Here is a 19,304-nt window from a genome sequence, read left to right on the forward strand (position 1 = left end):
AGAGAATGTAATCCTGTAGTCCTGCATTATTGGCAGACCTCATTTCTACAAGAATAACATTAGAGCAGTTGCTATTATTAATATTAATTATGATTTGTATAGTGGAAAATTTGCAGTACAGTATAACCACTACACTGAAGAAATTGTCTTGAGTTAATTCAATTTTGTTTTGTTAGTACAAACAGTTCACTGTGCACTATATAAATTAAGATTAAGATTAGGAAATGTGAGTAGTGTAAATAGCTACAGTATTTCTTACTTTGTTGCATGCACTTCATCAGTGTTTTTTTTTTTTACTTTCAGTCTCAAGAGCATCTTCAACAGCTCCTCAAGTTTTGGGTGGGATGGGAGATAACCCATGCCTGATATGAAAGTGGTCGGTGGTGGGAGTGGAACATCCCACTTCAGCAACGTGCTTCTGGAATTTAAGATTGCCTGGCCATTACAGAAATTATACCGAATTTTGTGATCATTTAAAGTGGAAGTCAACCCAAACGTTTTTATTCCAAAAATATATTTTGTGCAGGCTGACTAGTTGAACCATGCCATTCTGATTAATATTGTGTTTGTGGAATATGAGTTATGCAGCAAAATCCACCCCTTTTTAGCCATCTCTGGAGGCGGCCATTTTGTCACTTCTGTCGACTGAAAATGACATCACAACTGTTCAGGGCTCAGGTAACGACCAATCACGGCTCAGCTTCAGAAAACAGGTCAGCCGTGATTGATCCTGAGCCCTGAGCAACTTCGATGTCATTTTCAGTAAATGAGTGGATTAACTCTTATTCCACAAACACAATGTTTATCAGAATGCCTTGTTTCAACTAGTAGGCTTGCATAGAACATATTATTGAAAAAAATATGTTTGGGTTGACTTTCCCCTTATAAAGAACTGCAATGCCACAACTGATAGTGGCTTTGGATTGTTATAGACTGAGGTTTTAATTTTGCAAGTTTTAACCAAGTAGTATTGATTTTGTGATCGATAGTTTAGTTACAGTTCATTCGATATTTGTACAGTTTGAAAACATTTACCAAGCTAGTTTTTTGTTTGGCCACACAACTAATGACCCAATTGTCACTTTGTCACATAAGCAAATAAAGACTTTGCTTGACATTTCTTGTGCAGTTTTTTCTCTTTACTTGAATTGAAATAAATACAGGTATCGCAATGACAAAAATAATATAAACGTAATACAATATATTGTATTATAATAACTTTCAGGCCACAATTTTGCATGGATACTGAAAATCTGACTGAATGTTGGCAATATGTAATATTCTGTCACATGGACAATCAATGTAGTAGTGGAGGTGGTTACATGTTTACGCAGGTTTTGCATAAATTTCAGTCATCGCAATCCTCAATCGGCCCGTGAACAAAAGTTTTTGCGAAAGGATTATACTATGTTTTTCCACTGGGATTAGACAAACTTCAGATGACCTTACCAGGTTCCAGAATGCCCCTAAATGGTGGCATTTGTGTACTTGAAATTTAAGTCAGAATTAAATATAATATATATCTTCATTTGTAACCAATAAATTTGGTGATTTGTGGTTTTAAATTGTTAATCATTTTATTTTCAGGGACTAACTCTTGCTTCACACTTCCATCCATTTTTAGGTAATGTAGTTTAAATGGGTGCAATTGTGAATATATATTTTGAATATCAATTTGTGATTAATGTGGCCACTGATTTTTCTACTTGCACTACTAAAATTTCCGGTTATGCCTATGCCTAAAATGAATGAAAGATGTCTGGAGCCCTGGGCCTTAAGCATACAATGCCGTGCGTGTACACTGCTGCTAAGTATTTGTCTATTCCCAAGCATGTGGACGGATTTGTTGGGTCCACAGCAGGATGAAGTCCAGCCAGTTCAGTTAATCATGGAGATGTGCAAACCCTGTAGATGATATGTAATAATTAATTATGTTGCCTGAAAAACTGCATGTTTTGTTTACCAGAGTTCAAAAGGACTTACACAATCATTAGACCCCTGTAAATTGTGCTGCAGTCCTATGTGCCACAATTGGGTAGCGGTACCATTTCACTTAGTGCTCATTGGATGATTGTCCCAGCCATCTTTGAAAACATTGTTGGGCTTGTAAGCGGGGAACAAAGACATTGACGGCAGAAATGGTGAACGCTGCTGAACAGGTTCAGATCATCTTCCTCCAGTTGGTGCAGCACGGCATGTAGTGGAGGCAGGTGATTGCTGCGTAGACATCTCGACAGAGAAGTTCAATTCTGTCAAGTCCAAATTTAATTAGTTCAGCTTTTAAAATACCCTTGTCTAGAAAGAAGATAAGTAGATATCATTGCAAACCATTTAAGTCATAAAATAAAAAATAAATCGAGTATAGGTTCAAAGATGAATCTACTAATTGGCTATCAAATTATGCTTTTATGATAATTGATTATTTTCATACTTGGTTTAAAATGACCCCTTATGAAGAATAAAATTAATGGACCACGTTTTCCCTCGCCCGGACGCGGGTCACCCCCTTCTGGAGCCAGGCCTGGAGGTGGGGCTCGATGGCGAGCGCCTGGTGGCCGGGCCTGCACCCATGGGGCCCGGCCGGGCTCAGCCCGAAAAGGACACGTGGGTCCCCCTTCCCATGGGCTCACCACTGGTGGGAGGGGCTAAAGGGGTCGGGTGCCGTGTGAGCTGGGCAGAAGACAGGGACCTTGGCGGTCCGATCCCCGGCAACAAAAACTAGCTCTTGGGACATGGAATGTCACCTCTCTGGCAGGGAAGGAGCCTGAGCTGGTGTGTGAGGCTTAGAGGTTCCGACTAGATATAGTCGGGCTCACCTCCACGCACAGCTTGGGTTCTGATCCCAGTCCTCTCGAGAGGGGTTGGACACTCTTCCACTCTGGAGTTGCCCAGGGTGAGAGGCGCCGAGCAGGTGTGGGCATACTTATTGCCCCCCGGCTTGGCGCCTGTACATTGGGGTTTATCCCGGTGGACGAGAAGGTAGCCTCCCTCCGCCTGAGGGTGGGGGGACGGGTCCTGACTGTTCTTTGTGCTTATGCAGCAAACGGCAGTGCAGAGTACCCACCCTTTTTGGAGTCCTTGGAGGGTGTGCTGGAGGGCACTCCACCTGGGGACTACATCGTTCTGCTGGGGGACTTCAATGCTCACGTGGGCAATGACAGTGAGACCTGGAGAGGTGTGATTGAGAGGAACGGCCCCCCCGATCTGAACCCGAGCGGTGTTCGGTTACTGGACTTCTGTGCTCATCACGGATTGTCCATAACGGACACCATGTTCAAACATAAGGGTGTCCATATGTGCACTTGGCACCAGGATACCTTAAGCCGCAGTTCGATGATCGACTTTGTAGTCGTATCATCGGACTTGCGGCCGCATGTTTTGGACACTCGGGTGAAGAGAGGGGCGGAGCTGTCAACTGATCACCATCTGTTGGTGAGTTGGCTCCGATGGTGGGGGAAGATGCCGGTCCGACCTGGCAGACCCAAACGTATTGCAAGGGTTTGCTGGGAATGTCTGGCAGAATCCCCCCTGTTTCAACTCCCACCTCCGGCAGAACTTTTCCCACGTCCCGGGGGAGGCGGGGGACATCGAGTCCGAGTGGACCATGTTTCGTGCCTCCATTGTTGAGGCGGCCGATCGGAGCTGTGGCCGCAAGGTGGTCGGTGCCTGTCGTGGCGGCAATCCCCGAACCCGCTGGTGGACACCAGCGGTAAGGGATGCTGTCCAGCTGAAGAAGGAGTCCTATCGGGCCTTTTTGGCCTGCGGGACCCCGGAGGCAGCTGACAGGTACCGGCTAGCCATGCTGAATGCAGCTCTGGCGGTTGCTGAGGCAAAAACCCAGGTGTGGGAGGAGTTCGGGGAGGCCATGGAAAATGACTTCCGGACGGCTTCGAGGAAATTCTGGTCCACCATCCGACGTCTCAGGAGGGGGAAGCAGTGCACCATTAACACTGTTTATAGTGGAGATGGGGTGCTGCTGACCTCAACTCGGGACGTTGTGGGTCGGTGGGGAGAGTACTTCGAAGGCCTCAACCCCACCAACACGCCTTCCACTGAGGAAGCAGAGCCTGGAGACTCTGAGGTGGGCTCTCCTATCTCTGGGGTTGAAGTAACCGAGGTCGTCAAAAAGCTCCTTGGTGGCTCCTCGGTGGATGAGATCCGCCCGGAGTTCATAAAGGCTCTGGATGTTGAGGGGCTGTCATGGTTGACACGTCTCTACAACATCGCGTGGACATCGAGGACAGTGCCTCTGGAATGGCAGACCGGGGTGGTGGTCCCCCTTTTTAAGAAGGGGGACCGGAGGGTGTGCTCCAATTACAGAGGGATCACACTACTCAGCCTCCCCGGCAAGGTCTATTCAGGGGTGCTGGAGAGGAGGGTCCGTCGGAAGGTCGAATCCCGGATTCAGGAGGAGCAATGTGGTTTTCGTCCTGGCCGTGGAACAGTGGACCAGCTCTACACCCTCAGCAGGGTCCTCGAGGGTGCATGGGAGTTCGCCCAACCAGTCTACATGTATTTTGTGGACTTGGAGAAGGCGTTCGACCGTGTCCCTCGGGGAGTTTTGTGGGGGTGCTTCGGGAGTACGGGGTACCGAGCCCCCTGATAAGGGCTGTCCGGTCCCTGTACCACCGATGTCAGAGTTTGGTCCGAATTGCCGGCAGTAAGTCAGATTCGTTTCCTGTGGGGGTTGGACTCCGCCATGGCTGCCCTTTGTCACTGATTCTGTTCATAACCTTTATGGACAGAATTTCTAGGCGCAGCCGAGGTGTCAAGGGGGTCCGGTTTGGTGGCCTCAGTATTGCATCTCTGCTTTTTGCTGATGATGTGGTACTGTTGGCTTCTTCAAGCCGCGATCTCCAACTCTCGCTGGAGGGGTTCGCAGCCGAGTGTGAAACGGTCGGAATGAAGATCAGCATCTCCAAATCTGAGACCATGGTCCTCAGTTGGAAAAGGGTGGCGTGCCTTCTCCGGGTCGGGGATGGGATTCTGCCCCAAGTGGAGGAGTTCAAATATCTTGGGGTCTTGTTCACGAGTGAGGGTAAGATGGAACGGGAGATCGACAGGCGGATCGGTGCAGCGTCTGCTGTGATGCAGACCCTGTATCGGTCTGTGGTGGTGAAGAAGGAGCTCAGCCGAAAGGCGAAGCTCTCAATTTACCGGTCGAGCTACGTTCCTACTCTCACCTATGGTCATGACCGAAAGAACAAGATCTCGAATACAAGCGGCCGAAATGGGTTTCCTTCGCAGGGTGTCCGGGCTCTCCCTTAGAGATAGGGTGAGAAGTTCGGCCATCCAGGAGGGACTCAGAGTCGAGCTGCTGCTCCTCCGCGTTGAGAGGAGCCAGTTGAGGTGGCTCGGGCATATGATTAGGATGCCTCCTGGACGCCTCCCTGGTGAGGTGTTCCGGGCATGTCCCACCGGCAGGAGACCCCGAGGACGACCCAGAACACGTTGGAGAGACTATGTCTCCCGGCTTGCCTGGGAACGCCTTGGGATCCTTCCGGAAGAGCTGGAAGATGTTGCTGGGGAGAGGGAAGTCTGGGCTTCCCTGCTGAAGCTGCTGCCTCCGCGACCCGACTTCGGATAAGCAGGAGATAATGGATGTATGGATGGGTTTAAAATGTTCCAAATCCCTCAATTTTCACCCTCTCAACAGTAAATACTCTCAGGTCTATGTAGCCTTTGATGAAAGCACCTTTTTTTTTGCTTTTTCAAAAATAAGATGTTTGCAAACATTTGCTCTTACTTAAATAAGAATGATCAACATTTTCAATATGCTCGGATGTGCCAAAGACAAATCTAATCGCTGAATCATAAAGGATTTGTGCATTTTCTGCACAGAAAATGTGAAAGACATGTTTTAGATTGAAAGGATAGAAATAAAATGTTTGTTTTGATTCATAAGGTTACTAAATAAAATTAATTATTTTAATAAGCAATAGTTGCAGCCCTACAGCAATTATGTTTTGAAAGTAGGTGAAAATTGCTGCGTTTGAATGACTGCTGGCCTTTGGTAAATTGTTGCTTTAAATTGTTGTCTTTACATTTTTAATTTAATTATCAACAGTAAAAGATAAATGCACTGATACATTAAAAAATAGTCATTATTTTAACTACAAAGAAATACACATAAGAGGTTTGAATGTCATAGTTATTGTAAAGCAATTCCATGAAAATGCAGTGCATCTAAGTACCTCTGATTGTGCACACTTTCCCCTACATCATTCTTCTACTACTAAAACATTCTGTTGGAAATTTACATCCTACTCAGTATGTTATTTGCGTCACGTTTAGCCTTCTGCATAACTCAAATAAAGAATATGAAGTCAATGCACACACACCGTAATTACTAAAGAGTGCATCGTGCACCTATGTACGTTAGCGTTATGTTAGCCGTTTGTTGGTCAGCTAACTAATCTAAGGCTAGGGTCACACGGCAGGCAAATGCGACCCAGATCGGATTTTTTTGCCCATATGCGACCTGTATCTGATTTTTTTATGACAGTCTGAACCGCTTAATTCCGATTTTTTTTTAATCCGACCTGGGTGGCTTTCGTATGTGGTCCTAGATCGGATATCCGATCTTTTCCAATGCGTTCGCGGTCTGAACCGCCAGGTCGCATATATCCGACATTAACGTCACGCGGAGCCCAAAAAGTGCTGCACGCAGGCGGAGGGAGACTGCTGGCAGCGAGGGATCGAATCTGCAAAGTTGTTTAGAGTAACACTATTGACTTAATATTTTACTTTAATTTAATCCCACTTGAAACATTAAGCATAAAGTGGACATTTATGGCGATCGTAGTAATTCAGCCACGGCTCAGATCGATTGATTTTTTACGCACGGTTGTGACGTGACGACATCATTAGTGATGTCTCCATGAAATCAGATGTTAAAGCGTCGCCTCGTGATTTTCCCCAAATACTGTATTTATTTCTACCTCCTATATAATCACTTGACTGTATAAATGCCGAGACACGCTGGACCGCATTTACTTCCACACACACTTCTTCTGCACATGCGCGTTACTTTGACGACGCATGTGTTCATACAGCAGACAAGACCCAGGTCGCATTTATAATGTAATATGAACGCGTATGCAAAAAAATTGAGCATTAAGACCTGCGGTGTGAACCTAGCCTAAGAAATGTTTTAACCAACACAGGGGACCAGCGTACACGTATTGACTATTGTTGTACTATAACCGCAGTATTTCACAGCGCTAGATGCAATTCTATCCCTGCATGGCATAAAAAAAACGGTAAGAGACAATACGTACCCTGAAGTCATGTCATGTCATCTTCCAAACCGCTTATCCGAAACAGGGTCGCGGGGAGTTGCTGGAGCCTATCCCAGCCGTCAATGGGCGAAGGCAGACTACACCCCGAACTGGTTACCCTGAAGTATCAAACACCAAATAGAAGGTCGCCATTCGCCAAGTGGTGGCTCTGCGTGCGCACTCCCGCTGGGCGACCAAGGTTAACCAATGAGGTTAAGCTTCAGCCGCCCAATTCCGCACTTGATTGGTCAGGATGGCGCATTTCACCTATCCCCCCCCCCCCCCCCCAGCACCCGCCTCTAAATGTACAAGTACAAATCTGATTTGTTCCACATAGTAGTGGTAAATGTGGTGCAAAAGTCACGTGTGCGTACAGCAGCAGAAGAACCACTCGTGACCCCCAAGTGGCGACTTCTTCAACTACAAATTGCCATCCATACAGGTACAAATCATTTTCCCCCGCAAGTACAAATTACATTTTGCTTCAAGTACAAAATTTATTTCCACAACTACAAGTCGTTTTTCCTACCAAGGAGAATTTTGTTTTTCACACAGACAAGTTGTCGTTTCTACAATTTTTTTTTCCAGATACAAAATTATTTCACACACCTTCAAATTGTTTTCTCTACGAATATAATTTTTTACCATTTCCTTGTTACAAGTACAAATTTCCTTGGTAAAAGTACAAGCTACTTTTGCACCAAATGTACCTCCATAAAAACCCCAATTTAAATACTTGGTTATTTGCATCTATCATATTATATAGGATAAGTTTCGATATATTCATCCCCGCTTATCAAATGCATTTTTAATGTCAATTCGCGCCCGACTTAAAGTGTGTTCTAGTGGTATCGCCGTAGATTCAGCCGCCCCCTCCTCGCACGCTCACGAACGTGCCCCTCCACGATCTACACGCTTGATTGTATTTTCCTGATTTTTTTTCCTCAGATGCACTCATGCCACAAAACAGGACGCCTATCACTACTTTTCTAGAGTAAAACATCTTACGGTAAATCTTTGTGTCCAATTAAAGTCTTCTCGGTGCGCCTTGGCGCTTCTTGGCCTAGCTTAGCTAAGTGTAGCTTAGCTCGCTAGCTTGTAACAAAGAGACGCGTTTGTGATCAACATCGCTCAGCAGAGATCAAGTTTGAGCTGCAAGTGTTGTGGTGATTGTCGTGTCAAAATGTGCGCCAGAAGGACAGCAGAGTACGAGGAGGAACATTTTGGAGCAAAAGAGGCCAACGAGCGACAACTTCAACAACTGGACGCCATTAACAAGATGCAGCCAAGAATCGTTCTCCACAGAGCAGGTTTGTTCACTTCTTACTTTCATTTTTGGAGGAAATGCTTTCCAATTTGAACAGTATACAGTGCGGTCTGTCTTGTAAATACAGTAAGTATTCTCTAGTAAGGAATCATATTTGCAATTTTGCATTGTTCAATCTTTACTTATAACAGAATTTCCTTATGTGGGAAACGACATGTCCTGTATGAACTGCAAGTATGTTAACAAAATACATGTGTAACAACACAAGCAATATAATGCCCCCCAAAATATTTTCCCCCAAATTTTTATTAAACACAAACTAAACTATAAAGTACAGGTATATGAACAAAATGCAGTACAGTATAACAAACATGGTCCAAATACTGAAACACCAATGCGTACAGTACTTAACTACAGTAAACTGTACTGTATTTTAGTGTTGATTTTTCTCATATTTGGGAAAAAAATTAGTATTATGAGTTGTTGTGTTCTTCATTCTTTGCTGTATGAAAATGTTTGTCTGCGTATCATTCAGTTTTGTTGCTAATTGCAAGAAACTGTCACGTTGATCATCACTGATGTCTGCGGATTCTTGTGCATACAAAAGCATTTTTCATGCCATCTCCATAGCTCACTTGCTGGACGGTGGCTTTCCATCAGGACCTTTCTCGTAGATTTGAGTTTTTCCGACTCCAAGTGTCTCCTGGATGTTTTTTACTTTGTGTTCATAATCGGATGCATTTCACTCTCTCTTTCACGGTCATTACCGTTCTTTGTTTGGACGCCATGAGCTACAGACGAAAATGTAAAGGAATACATTTTAAATCTTCCGCAATTTCGGTAAAAGGCATGCCAAAGAAGTAACTTACATGTCGCCGTTTTGGATCCGATGATGGCGGAGTGGTCAGAGTTTTTCCATAGTACGAGCGGGAGCTGCTTGAGTTTACGCGACTGCGGGCTTCCCTATGGGTTCCAGGTACAGTACCGGAACTTCCGTTGGAAGTAATCGATCGTTAGTGTAATATCGTGGAAGAAAATTTAATGCATACATTTTTTTTCAGAGTGAGGGAATTACCGTTTGATCCGATGATGGCGGAGCGTGGACTGCTTGACTGTGCGCTACTGTGGGCTTCGCTATTGGAATTCTTTCGAGTCATAATGGCTAGGGATGTGCGCGACTAGTCGTTTAACCGTTTAATCGTCTCCGATTTATTAAACGTTTTGTATTTTACTAGTCGGTTAAACATGGCATTAAGTATCACGCATCTTGTTCCACACGCCTCTGCCTCTGTAAACATGCTGAGCACCAAGAGGGAGAATTGCTCCCCCCCCTAAAATAAATCTTTTTTTTTTTTGCGTAAGCGTTCATATTACATTAAAAATGCGACCTGTCTTGTCTGCTGTATGAACACATGCGTCGTCAAAGTGGCCCGCCTGTGCAGAAGAAGAGCCAACATCACACCCGACATTGTGTTTGCGGAAGTAAATGTGGTCCAGCATGTCCAGGTCTTCAAGCGATTAGGTAGCAGGTAGAAATAAATACAGTATTTGGGGAAAATCACGAGGGGAGGCTTTATTATCTCATTTCATGGAGACATCACTAACGATGACGTCACGTCATAACCGTGCGTAAAAAAATCAATCTATCTGAGTCGTGGCTGAATTACTACGATCGCCATAAATGTCCACTTTATGCTTCACGTTTCAAGTGGGATTAAATTAAAGTAAAATATAAAGTCAATAATGTTACTCAAAACAACTTTGCAGATTCGATCCCCCGCTGCCAGCAGGCTCCCTCCGCCTGCGTGCAGTACTTTTTGGGCTCCGGATGACGTCAATGTCGGATATATGCGACATATATCCGACATTGTCGGTCTGGTTCAGACCGCGAACGCATTGGAAAAGATCGAATACGTATCCGATCTAGGACCACATATGAAAGCGACCCAGGTCACATTTGAAAAAATCGGAATTGAGACGTTCATAATGTCATAAAAAATCAGACACAGGTCGCATATGGGCAAAAAAATCCGATCTGGGTCGCATTTGCCTGCGGTGTGAACCTAGCCTAACACGGTGCTAGTGAATGAGACCCTGCTGGACTGGTAGTCGGTACCATTACTCATTACATTATTCATAATAAATGCCATGCATTGCATTGGACAATGTATCAGAAATGTATTTCTCTTTTAATTGTTCACCTTTATTCAGTCAGTTGTTGTTACATCAATAGAATTTAAATGAACAAACTGTCCTGAATGTTTGTGCTGAAATAGCCCCTAAATACACACATTTGCATTTTAAACTTTGAATTCAATATGTATTAAAATTCAAGTTTTCTTCCTTATAGATTAGTCCACGAATCGCAAATAAAATTTGAGACTAGTCAGGCAAATTAGTCAAAATTCCCATCCCTAATAATGGTGGACGCCATCGATCGTGGGAGCTTTGAAATAAGTAACGGCAGTGATTTCGACGCTTGTGGACTTTGAACCAGTAGAACCAGTCGAATGTGATATATGATTAAAGGGACGATGGCCACATTTTCACTAACAAGTTCATTTTATATATATTTTTGATCAGGAAAATGAAAAAAGTTGTCATTTTCTATTTTATCAATATATTTGGGAGAAATTAGAAAATAAGCGACTCTATGAATAACGCCCCTTGTTAATGAGCAGAATTAAGCCCCTACCGTTCTATCCTTGTTCGGCCGGAGTCACGGGAGGGACCGATTCCAAACTCTCCATTGGACATCATTGTACTTTCATTGCTTATAACGTCCAAAAACGGCGATCAATTGACACCAAAATTTATGTGGACATCTGTACTAATGCCCACTTCAACATATCAAAAGGATTAACCTCTCTGGCTGATTTATATGAGAATGAGGAAGTCAGCAGAGCTACATAGGCTGGAACCAGCGCACACTGCTTCTTTGCTCGAAAAAAAAAAAAAAACACTGCTTCTTTGCTGATCACGGTTAGGACGGGCGAGGCTGTAAACACCAGTCAGGATATTTACAGAGACTGAAGTGGAAATGAGACGTGCACATTTATTTGGATGAGGCTTGCCCCAGATTTTCAGCTTACAACGTGCCGTCCAATTTGGAAGGTAACAGCCGAAATCGCACGTTCCAATGCGGCCACTCTCGGCTGTGCAGCCAGCCCCGCTGGAACTTTTCGTTCGCTGTTCAATGAGGGCTTTTGTCACTCTCAAGCCGCTTCACTCGTGTAGAAGCGGGCTGCAAGCAAAAAGCAGAGACAACGCGTGCAACTGCTTGCGAGGCGACATCAAGACAGGCTCATCTTCACCTCCACACGCTGGGCAGACAGTAAGGAGCTAATGTTGTTGTGCTAACGCCTTTTGTTTTAACGGCCTGAAGCTAGTTGTTGCTAAACTTCCGCTGTCCCAATCCTACCTTTAACCGGGGAGGGAAGTGGGGGGCTCCAATCTGCCTGCTGCTGCTGCGAGCTGCGTCTCTCTCCCTCCTGAGACATGAGTTTAGCGTCGCTAAACGGCCGAAATATAACTAGTCGGGTTTCGTGTGCACATTCATGCTCTTGTCCGCTTCATCTTGTGAAAGTGGAGGAGCAATCGCCAGGGTATTTTTGATTTTGTGGAGGTGATCATGATGAGATCACGTTTTATGTCAATAAATCCAAACTATTGTGCAGAACACTTTTATACTTTCACAGTTTGAAGTGGACAAGAGTAGTAATGTGCATTTGCATTTTGGTGGCGATCGGTCACCGTTTTAGACAACAGAACTGACAAAGCGAGCAATATTACCAAGCATGCCTTCCTCGCGTGACGTAGACCGCTGAGACCAAAAACATAACATAAGCCACGCCCCTTTCTGGGGCATGGAAATTTGTCGTAAAACGAAAGATGACCTTAGGTTTTGGGGAGCTGTTGAGCCAGTTGCTTTCGGCTTTAATGGGTTAATCGAATAGCTATACTACTGTATGCAACTGATCTCAAAGTTGACTTTTGTTTTATACAAGAATAACATTGTGGTCCCCAGTGATGTGAACTTTTGGAGTTCTCAATGGGAAAAGGACTTGTGGGCTTCTCATGGAACTCAGCGTTCAGCTGGAACTTTAATTTTGAAACACAGATTCAGTGGGACTGTTATATCTTCAACAATTGATCCAAATGGTCACTTCATCTTTTTGGTCTTTTGTTTTTTTTCAATGAACAAATTTTTCTATTGGGGTACATCTATGGTTACGACAACAAACAAGAAAATATGGCATTATTACATACACTATATTCTAAAATAGGGGGGACGATGATACATGATAGATTTGATGTATGAAAGCGATTTGATTGATATTAGGAGGCTTAAGAACCCTTTAGCAAAATAATTTACTTGGAAAATCAAAACAGGGTCATTACAATCACAAATTGATTTTTGGTTAATATTTGATCCTTTATCTGAATATGTATCTAATGTGGAAATGCTGCCGAGACCTCAGACAGATCATAGAACCATTTTTTTTAGAGTTATGTTTGTCTGCTAGTCATCAAGTTAAGAGAGTTACCGTATTTTCCGGACTATAAATCGCTCCGGAGTACAAGTCGCACCAGTTATAAAATGCATAATAAAGAAGAAAAAAAACATATATAAGTCGCACTGGAGTATAAATCGCATTTTGGGAGGAAATTGTGCGTTTAGTACACATGATATCCACCGAGCTACGATGGTAACATTTAGATAACATTCACACATGTAGCATACAAGAAAGTTACTGTAAGATAACTTTAAACTCAAGTATTTTATTTATTCCCGACCATGTAAAATGTCTCCAAAAGTATTTATGTATTTGGTCGTAATTATGTCTTCGTCTCCTCTGTGCTCTGCTTCTTACGTGTGTGGCTGCATGATGCAATACCCCAGCCAGAGGCAGGCCTGTTTGTGGTTCATTCTTGTTCAACCATCGTCTGTTTGTAACTTAGACAATTGTGTGTAGTGAGCATACAACATTTATATAGGAGCTGAATTGTGGATGATTGTACTGTGTTGTTGACTTAACATACTAATCACTATCGCTAATGCTAATTACGATCGCTAATCGTTAGCATGTGTGCCTGTTTGTGGTTCATTCTTGTTCAACCATCGTCTGAAATTAAATTAGACAATTGTGTGTAACGACATTTATATACGAGCTGAATTGTGGATGCTTGTAGGTTGTTGACTGAACATACTATTCGCTAATGCTAATCCTGATCGCTAATCGTTAGCATAGGCTCATCTTGTTCATGTCTATGAAAATACATGTGTATGTAATGCATAGATTGATAGTATTTTCTGTTTCTTGTGCAGTTTCACAATATAAACAGGCAACTTCGCTGCACACAGTCTGTGGAGTTTGTTTGTGAATGTTTAGCTGTTTGGATAAGCTGGCTTCCTCGACTAGCAAGGCCTTAACAGTAAAATTGTCTTTTTATCATACCATTTTGATTACTTATTTAACAAAACATTAGACTTTAACCGTTTAAATTATTCATGCATTTTAATAGCTTTTAGGATGTATCTTATATGTCTTTATGTGGGTTACAATAACATGTGAAATAACATAGTTTGGGCGGGGGTGCGATTTATACTCTGGAGCGACTTGTATGTGAAATTATTATACACATTATATTGTATCTCTTTCCTTTTCAACGTCAGCAAACAATACACCAAACAACCACAGGAAGGCGTTCTAAGGCTGCATGAATAATTTAAACGGTTAAAATCTAACATTTTTATAAATAAGTAATTAAAATAGTATGATAAAGACAATTTGACTGTCTATCTATACAAAATAGTGTACTGTTGCTTTAAGACATTGGCTGGTGTCTTGCATCAGCCACACGTACGGAGCTGAGAGCGGGGAAGAGAACAAAGAGATAATTACGACCGAGTAGATAAATACTTTTGGAGACTTGGAAACATTCAACATGGTCGGGGAAAAATAAGACTTTTTTAATCGATCTACAACCGTTTTGGTGAGTTTAAAGTTATCTTACCGTAACTTTCTTGTATGCTACATGTGTGAATGTTAGCTAAATGTTACCATTGTAGCTCGCTGGAAATGATGTGTACTAAGAGCACAATTAATTTCCTCCAAAAATGCGACTTTTTTCTTCTTTATTATGCATTTTATGGCTGGTGCGACATGTACTCAGGAGCGACTTATAGTCTGTAAATTACGGTACTCGGACTTAGAAGATGAAGGTTTTATCCTTTTTTTTTTTTAGATTTTTATAAAGCCTTCGATTCTATTGAACACAAATGTATTTTTAAGGCTTTGGATATTTTGGGATTTGGAGATGAATTTAAGAAAGCCATTAAAACATTATATGCAAATGCCAATAGTTCTGTAAAACTTCCATTTGACACAACTAAGAGATTCAATATCAACCGAAGGATTTGTCAGGGGTAGGGCTGTTCAATTTTGCTTAACAAGAAAATCCCGATTATTTTCTGTCAAACCCAATTTTACGATTACGATTTCTTTCTAAAATGAAAAATGAATTAAAAATGAAGTATTTTGAATGTCTTATTTAAACTTAATTCTTCTTTCTTAGAACTCAAAATGTCAGTCAATTTAACTTAATACACACAGAACAATCCATTTGGATTAACAGCATTTTACTCACGCAATATATTTCAGATCTGTTCTTAATTAAACCAATAATGATAGAAAAAAGTGCATATACCATCTGAAACGAAATCATCAACATGTGAGAACGTAGACAGTCAATTCTGTAAACCAAACAGTCTGTCAGCAAGTAATTTTGCCAACCTGCTAGTGACTTGCCTTTCACCTTTCTCCCTGGTCTTATTTAAAGATAAATAAATGATTAGTGCAAAACTGTCACTCAATAATACAATGCACTGTCAAGTACGGATGCACCGGCTGGCCAGAGGTCCGTTGTTGAGGAGAAAAAAAGGGACGCCTTTCAGACGTTGAGTTACTTGCTCGCGGGTTGAATTGTACATGCGGGGCACACACTACACTACAGATCTATATTTGCCCGATTTATTAACTGAACGCTCACTTGCCTGAGCAAATACCAGAATTGCAGAGAGCCATGGATGGTGTTGTAGTTTTTCCGGTATGCGCGCTCGTGAGAGGAAGCGGAAATGCAGAGGAAACTACGGTGGCTTAGATACACCGAAAATAAAAAAATCGAACGTGCCGATTTGAACGTTTTTAAAATAGTTTTATCCAGAAAATTCAGTTTCGGTTCAAAATCGCTTAATCGAGCAGCCCTAGTCAGGGGTCTCCGATTTCAGCATTTCTCTTCCCTCTTCCGATGCGATTACTCTGTTCACTTGAAAAATAGTGATGTAAAAGGTTGCAGATGACACAACACTCTTTTTAAAAGATATGTCTCAAATTGATAACGCAATTAGAGTGATAAATGTTTTTCTAAAGCCTCTGGTCTCAAATTGAATATAGCAAAATGTGAGCTTTTTCCGGTCAAAGAATGCTCTGTTAGGAGTTTCTCAAGAATTGCTGTTAAGCATAGTTAAATATCTTGGTGTCATAATTGAAAAAGACCGAAGGGAAAGATTAAGTGACAATTTTGCTCCAATTATAAATTCAATCGAGCCGCGATTACTCCACCAGCGCATGGGAGAAGAAAACAAAGACTGCAAATGCGAGCGGATCGGACGGCGCTTCCAGCAGCTCAGGAGACGCATCTTCACAGTAGGTAAAGTCAGCAACGTGTAGTTCCAATTTACTAATCATATTTATTTCATAAAGTTGTTCAAATAATATCTTTGGATTCACAGGCCTACGGCTATAGATTGCAATCTAATGACGCGTTTCACTGTTAGCATTAGTACGTGGCTAATATAGCTCTGTTTTCAACGTTTAGTTATATCTGTCACCATACTGTAGTTTAGTCATCTGCACCCACAATGCAGCACGTCACCAAAAATCTATGTATTGTATGAATACTGTTAATAGCTCTTGCTAAATTGGTTGCTCCGTTTTGATTCATTTAAGTAGTCTCGCAGAACACAAAAAAAACAAGGACATTGTCGTGTTCAAGAAAAAAACCTAAGCAAAATATGTCCCATGATTTGTTCTAGTTGGCAGACATGTCACTGAGTCCGATTGAGTTATAAACTGAAAAAAAATTGTGGTTGAATTTACTTGATTATATGTCATCAGGTGGTTGCACAAAATAAAATCATCATTAAAGGGACGATGGCCACATTTTCACTAACAAGTTCATTTTATATATATTTTTGATCAGGAAAATGAAAAAAGTTGTCATTTTCTATTTTATCAATACATTTGGGAGAAATTAGAAAATAAGCGACTCTATGAATAACGCCCCTTGTTAATGAGCAGAATTAAGCCCCTACCGTTCTATCCTTGTTCGACCGGAGTCACGGGAGGGACCGATTCCAAACTCTCCTTTGGACATCATTGTACTTTCATTGCTTATAACGTCCAAAACGGTGATCAATTGGCACCAAAATTTATGTGGACATCCCTACTAATGCCCACTAAAACATATCAAAAGGATTAACCTCTCCTTGGCTCATTTATATGAGAATGAGGAAATGTGGAAGTGAGCAGAGCTTTATGCTGGGACGAGCGCACACTGCTTCTTGCTAAAGAACTGCTTCTTTGCTGATCACTGTTAGGACGGCCAAGGCATTAAACACCAGTCAGGATATTTAAGAATAAGAAGGCCTTTATTGATCCCACAGTGGGGAAATTTTCAGCGTTACAGCAACAAGGATATAGGTCATACATTATATATAACATTAACGGCAAACATTCAGGATCAAACCTATGGAAATATATGCTGTAACTATGTGTATATACACATGTATATACACACCAACATGCACCTACATAAAAAATCTGAAGTAACACTCATTTTAGCCTGTACAGAAGAAAAATACTCTAAGTGACAGTGCTGCAGTGAAATGTAAGGAACAGCATTGGATAAAAATAAAACTAGACTAACAGTAGTGGGGAATGTTAGTTATTGCACGTTATAAGCTCAGGTGCAGGACTGCACAATTGCACTAATGTCCGCCAGTTTTTAGAGACTATACAATGTTCTTGTATAGAGTCTGACAGCAGCAGGCAAGAAAGAGCGGCGGAATCTCTCCTTTGCACAGTGAGGGCGTAACAGTCTGTCACTGAAGGAGCTGTGGAGTGCTGATAGGGTGCCCTGGAGGGGTTGGGCCGGGTTGTCCAGCATTGATGACAGCTTGGCCATCATCCTCCTGTCCCCCACTGAGCCCAGGGAGCAGCCCAGGACAGAGCCCTGACCAGTTTGTCCAGCCGCTTCTTGTCCCGGGCCGAGACGCCGCCTGCCCAGGTGACCATTCCCTGGAAAATGACCGATGCAATCACCGAGTCATAAAGGTTCCTGAGGAGTGTCCCCTGAACCCCAAAAGACCTCAGTCTCCTGAGTAGGAAGAGTCTGCTCTGACTCTTCCTATAGAGGGCGTCTGTGTTGTCGCACCAGTCCAGTTTATTGTTCAGATGAACACCCAGGTACTTGTAAATTGAGACTCTCTCAACATTTGTTCCCTGGATATTCACTGGTGCAGGTGAAGAGTGATGGCGCCTACAGAAATCCACCACCATCTCTTTGGATTTCCTTGCATTGATCTGGAGGCGGTTCTGCTGGCACCTGTCCACAAAACCCAGAGTAAGTTCTCTGTACTCCTGATCATCCCCGCCTGTGATGAGGGCGACAATCGCAGAGTCGTCAGAGAATTTCTGCAGGTGACAGGTAGGGGTGCTGTAGTTGAAGTCTGAGGTGTAGAGGGTGAACAGGAAGGGAGCCAAGACAGTTCCCTGCGGGACCCCCGTGCTGCATAGGAGCACGTCAGACACACAGTCCTGTGTCTTCACATAATGTGGCCGGTTTGTGAGGTAGTCCTGGACTACTTTTTTTTTTTTTTTTTTTACAGAGACTGAAGTGGGAATAAGTAGACGTGCGCATTTTATTTGGATAAGGAATGGCCCCAGTTTTTCGACCGACAACACGCCATCCAATGGAACGTAACAGCCTAAATGGTGCGTTCCAGTGCAGCCACACTCAGCTGTGCAGTCAGCCTCCTTGCTGGCGGCTGCAAGCGGTGTCAGACAACGCATGCGACTGCTTGGGAGGCAACCCCGCGACATGAAAATCAACACAGGCTGGACGGACAGTAAGGAGCTAATGTTGTTGTGCTAATACCTTTTGTTTTAACGGCCTGAAGCTAGTTGTTGCTAATGGCCGTGCTGTTATCCTACTGTTAGCCAGAGGGGGATAAATGTCTTGCTAGCCTGAATGTTTGACTGCTGCCAGTCACGTCTGCCTCCTGAGATTTGACACAAGTTAAGTGTAGCTAAGTGTCCGAAATATAACCATTCGGGGTTTGTGTGCGCATTCCTGCTCTTGTCCGCTTCAGCTTGTGTAAGTGGAGAAACAATCGCCACGGTATTTTTGATTTTGTGGAGGTGATCGGGTGGGATCAGGTTTTATGTCAATAAATCCAAGCTATTGTGCAGAACAATTTTATACTTTCACATAGAGGTGGGCGATATATATCGTCATCGATATCGTCAATCTTGCTTTCACGATGTGTAATTTTCAGAGCTGGGCAGTCCGTCCCTGGGCCCTACCGGATGCCCATTTTTGGGGCGGAGGGGTGGGGGGGTGACACATTTTTAAAAATGGCTGGACTAAGCATGGCCGGAAATGGATTTTAGTCCTGCCCACTAATCGGCCCT

General features: G+C 43.0%; 1 long non-coding RNA gene and 1 pseudogene across 2 annotated transcripts in view; one reads left to right on the plus strand and one right to left on the minus strand.

The window, feature by feature from the left end:
* Positions 1–1,539: 1,539 nt before the first annotated feature.
* LOC147127746 (uncharacterized) lies at positions 1,540–7,432 on the minus strand. The gene is made up of 3 exons (XR_015084197.1): positions 7,281–7,432; positions 1,984–2,249; positions 1,540–1,905 (listed from the first exon to the last, which is right to left on the minus strand). It is a non-coding gene; the product is annotated as an uncharacterized LOC147127746 (long non-coding RNA).
* A 707-nt stretch (positions 7,433–8,139) lies between these two features.
* Positions 8,140–19,304, plus strand: part of LOC147127747 (uncharacterized) — a 33,383-nt pseudogene continuing 22,218 nt past the window's right edge. The window contains exon 1 of the transcript XR_015084160.1: positions 8,140–8,590. The product of XR_015084160.1 is annotated as an uncharacterized LOC147127747 (transcript). The remainder of the gene's footprint in view (positions 8,591–19,304) is intronic.

Source organism: Filicampus tigris, chromosome 21 (assembly GCF_054856515.1).
Source record: "Filicampus tigris isolate MCC_2025a chromosome 21, RoL_Ftig_1.0, whole genome shotgun sequence".
Classification (NCBI taxonomy): domain Eukaryota; kingdom Metazoa; phylum Chordata; class Actinopteri; order Syngnathiformes; family Syngnathidae; genus Filicampus; species Filicampus tigris.